The sequence below is a fragment of the Orycteropus afer genome, unplaced genomic scaffold (assembly GCF_000298275.1).
Source record: "Orycteropus afer afer isolate SDZICR_OR568_19922 unplaced genomic scaffold, OryAfe1.0 scaffold00253, whole genome shotgun sequence".
NCBI classification, from domain to species: Eukaryota; Metazoa; Chordata; class Mammalia; order Tubulidentata; family Orycteropodidae; genus Orycteropus; species Orycteropus afer.
This window is the reverse complement of record NW_006921840.1, coordinates 5005367-5010376: the sequence shown is the minus strand read 5'-3', so window position 1 is coordinate 5010376 and position 5010 is coordinate 5005367.

The following is a 5010-nucleotide window of genomic DNA, read 5'->3' as shown; positions in this document are numbered from 1 at the left end:
AGAGAGAGAGAGAGAGAGAGAGAGAGAGAAATTTATCTTAGGAAAATGGCTCACACACTTATAGAAGCTGGCAAGTCCAAAGTTCCTGAATCAAACATCAAGCTGGAGGCTTTTCCTAACTCTTGCAGCTGCAGGGGCTGAGGAGCTCAGGGCTGGCAGGCAGTACACCGGCTATTGACTCCAACAAATGACGAATTCAAGAGCTCCAGGCCGAATGGTGGATTATTCACTCACAGACAGTTGTAGGCAGCACAACAGAATCCCGATCCACAGAAGAGTGATCAGGTATGTCCAAGCAAAAGAGAATATACCCATGACCATATATAAGCTTGGCAGACAATATTTCTACATATATATTTGATGTACTGTAAGAATGTCCATATATAATATAACTAACAGGGCAAAGTTATGGTAACTTCTTAGCCACAGCCAAACACTCTGAGAGAATGAGTCACTGGGCCCATGGGCTCAGGACCATGGTCATGGGGGACATCAAGCTCAATTTGGATAACATTGTTCTACATCCTACTTTGGTGAGTAGTGACTGGGATCTTAAAAGCTTGTGAGTAGCCACCTTAAGATGCAACAATTTGTCTCTCCTCATCTGGAGCAAAGAAGAATGAAGAAAACCAAGGATGCATGGAAACAATTAATCCAAGGGACTAGTGGACCATATGAACTTCAACCTACATGACCCTGAGACCAGAAGAATTAAATAGTACCTGGAATTCTAATTTTTCACAGTGGTATCTGTAATTTGTTATGATCCACAGAGTCAAATGCTTGTGCATAGTCAGTAAAACACAGTGCCTGCTTTCAGCCAAGATCCATCTGACATCAGCAGTGATACTTCTCATTTTACATCCTCTTCTGAGTCTGGCTTGAATCTCTAGCAGTTCCATGTCAATGTACTATTGCAATTGTTTTTGAATTATCTTTAGCAAAATTTTACTTGTGTGTGGAAGAATGAGCAATCTACTTCCGTAGAGATACTGCCTCGGAAACCCAAGGAAGGGTCTCTATGAGTTGGAACTGACTCAACGTCAGTGAGTTTGAGTTTAGTTTGTGATAGTAATGATATTGTTTGATAATTTTCATATTCTGTTGGCTTGCCTTTCTTTGAAATGGGCACAAACATGAGTATCTTTCAGTTAGTTGGTCAGCTAGCTGTCTTCCAAATTTCTTGGCATAGTAGAATGAGCATTTCCAGTGTTGCATCCATTTGTTGAAACATCTCAGTTGGTATTCCATCAATTCTCAGAGCTTTGTTTTTCACCAGTTTCTTCAGTGAAGCTCGGACTCTTTCCTCCGATACTATTCATTCTTTATCATCTGCTACCTCCTAAAATGGCTGAATATTGAATAAGGAAGACCAAAGAAGAATTGACTCCTTTAAAGTATGGTATTGGCAAAGAATATTGAGTATACCATGAACTGTCAGAAGAAGAAATCTGTAGTGTAAGAAGAACAGCTAAAATGTTCCTCAGAAGGGAGAATGGTGAGACTTCATCTCATGTACTTTGGATGTGTTATCAGGAGGGACTAATACCTGGAGTGGACATCAGGCTTGGTAAAATAGTGGGTCAGTGAAAAAGAGAAAGACCCTTAACAAGGTGGACGGACATAGTGGCTGCAACAGTGGACTCAAACAGAGCAACAATTTTGAGAACAGCACAGGACTGGGCAGTGTTTCATTTTGTGCATAGAGTTGCTGTGAGTTGGAACCAACTCAACTGCACCTACTAGCAGCAACAACAAAATTTACACAGTAACTTTTAGAGCTAAGATTTAAATCCTGGTGTGTTTGGCTCTAAAGCTCAGGCATATTTCACTGTGACATTTTGAACTCGGATACCTTTGGCAATCTGGAAATTAACAACAGACTGCTGTTGTTAAAGAGGGGACAGACTGCAAGTCTAAATTTAAGTTATTTCTATATCATGGACTATATTCATTAGTTTCATTATTATAATCAAGGGATAGTGGAGATACATATGACATTATTACTGCCTTCAAGGAGCTCAGTGTGATGGAAAAGATTGACAGTACAGTGTGATCAGTGTTGTAATGATGAAAAGACCAAGAGTTTGGATAAGACTAAAAGATCAAGTTGTTCTAGCCCTGGTTCTGATAGTATCTAGTTTAGACAAATCATTTAAATAATAAAGTTTCTGTGTCCTCTTTTATAAACTCAGATGGTATGACTAAATAAGGGAACCTCTTAGCTATTGAAAACTCAATGTGTTTTGTATTTCTAAGCTTTAGTTCTTTTTTCCTTTTCCATTTAATTACATTACTTCACTGACTCATTCATTCATTCCTTCATGCCATTAACATTTATTGAGCACCTTCCATATTCTAGGCACTCTGGTATACTGGGAACACACAGATAAGACATGTAGCCCCTCCTTCCCTTCAGGAAACACTAACACTTGGGAGGGCAGACAAGTAAATTTGAGATAGTGAGGTAGTTAAGTTTGTGTGTCAGCTTGGCTGGGTCTGTGTTAGACTGGGTTCTCTAGAGAAACAAAAACCAGGAAAGTATATATATATATATATATATATATATATATATATATATATATATATATATATATATAGAGACACAGAGAGAGAGAGAGAGAGAGAGAGAAATTTATCATAGGAAAATGGCTCACAAACGTATAGAAGCCGGCAAGTCCAAAGTCCCTGAAGCAAAAGTCAGGCTGGAGGCTTTTCTTAGCTTCTGCAACCGCAGGGGGCCGAGAAGCTCAAGGCTGGCAGGCAGTTCAGTGGCTGTTGACTCCAACGAATGATGAATCCAAGATTTCCAGGCTGGCAGGCAGTTCAGTGGCTGTTGACTCCAACGAATGACGAATCCAAGATTTCCAGGCCGAATGGTGGACTGCTCAGTCATGGAAAGTTGTAAGCAGCACAACAGAATCCCGATCTACAGGAGAATGTCTCTCTTCCCAGGATGTCCCAGGATATCCTGGAAGCAGGCCACACCCCTGGGGAAACTCCCTTTGACAGATTGGCCACTCAGAACACAGTCATCTGATCCCATCATGGGAACAACCACACAGAACTGGGGTCCAGCCAAGTTGACACACAGCTCCAACTATCACAGCCTGGTTGAGTGGCTGGGCAGCAGGATGTAGTTATCCCCCATGGTAAGATTGGTAATTAACTCCGTGGTGGAATGTATTGGAGCAGCTGAGTAGCTGCTTTAGGGATGTGGTCTGATTCCCGTATGTATAAGAAGCAGCTTTGGGAATGGTCTCTAGCTTACGGCATGCCTGAACCCTGCACATAACCGTGTCATTGTTCAGCAGCCTGCCATGCTCTACGAACCTTGGAACTTTCAATGGACTTAAGTTAATGGCTTGCTGTGTGGTTTGGTAACATCAGGACTGTGCCTTTTTACTTGACAACCTTGGGCTTATCAGTCTCAGCAGCCAGCAACTGTCTGAGTGGGGGAAAAAAAAAAAAAAAAAGCCTCTAGCTCCAGTGGGCCGGAAGCAGGAGGCAGAGCTGAGCCCGAAGGTTGAGGGGCTTTCACCCAGCCCCTAGAGCCTGGCACTTTTAACTTGGACTTAAAGCCTCCAAATTGTAAGAATAAACTTCTACTTGTTCAAGCCATCTGGTTTGTGGTGTATTCCTGTCAGAGTGGTATTAGGTAACCAGAACAGGTTTTATCATAAGGTGCTCTGTGGTATAGTGGATAAGGCATTTATTTAAGTTGCTAACCAGAAGGTTAGTGGCTCAAACCCACCAGCTGGTTCATGGAAGGGAGATGAGACAATCTACTTCTGTAAAAATTTACAGCCTTGGAAATCCAGTGAGGGTTGCTGTGAGTTGGAATTGACTCGATGGCAGTGTTGTTGTCATCAGTAGGCTTATTATTATTATTATTTATCATAATAGAGGTGACTGTGTGGGATGAGGGTGAGAATGGCAAAGTTGAAGAGGGTCAGGGAAAACTTGACAAGAAGCCAACATTTGAAAAGGCTCTTAAAGACTGATTAGGGAAAAACAAAACTATTCATTAGGAGTTTGCTAAAAAGAGTGTATGTGAGAATTCCAGGCAGAGGAAATAGATCCTGGCTTTCTTATATTTGCCTACATTTGCTACTTTTTTTCAAAATATTAGCACTTCTTTTTTGTTATCATTGCAGTTAGTTACTGCAGATTCAGTACACTGAAGATTTGATTTTCTAAAAAAAAAACGAGACCATAGTTAGAAGAGAAGGGTTTGTCACCATTCAATGCTGTTACTGTTGAGTGGAAGGAGAAAGATACCACAAATTCTGTTCTATGTAAATCCAAAGCATTTCTAAGCAGAGCTTATTTCTGTTTTAATGCAGAGGATTGACAAGGCATCACAATAATCTCAAGAAGTATTTGGTAAATACATACATGCATAATGTCCTCTGCTATGGGACACAGCTCATGTTTTTATACTTGGAAAGCATTATTCTTTGGAAATATTTAACATATTTGTCAAGAGAACTGAAGAAGTTTGAATATTTTCTGGAATGTAAGCTATCTCCATATTGTCAAATCTTGTTATAGTCCTACCTCTGAATTTAATACCATTGTTTGAGTGAGTTGTCATATTTTGTATTTATATTTTAAAATTTTAAACCTTCAGAAAGATCTTTGCTTTTGCTCCAGCATTACCCTACTTTATTTCGAAGAAGAGATGTTCTTGCATATCCTTTGTGTATGTGTGGTCTGCGCGCCACCTTGTGCATGCAGATGTGTGTAAGTGTGTGTGAGTACGTGTGCTGTGCTTTCCAACCTGGCTCTCTCATGAGTCATCATGAGTCAGAAGAGTTACAAAGAACTTTTATTGAGAATTTAAGGGAACTCTGGTGGTGTAGTGCCTAAGGCATTGGACTGCTAACTAGAAGGCTGGCGGTTCAAACCCACCAGCTATTCCTTGGAAGGAAGACTGGGCAATCCGCTTCTGTAGAGATACTGCCTTGGAAACCCAGGGAGGGGTCATTATGAGTTGAATCAACTTGA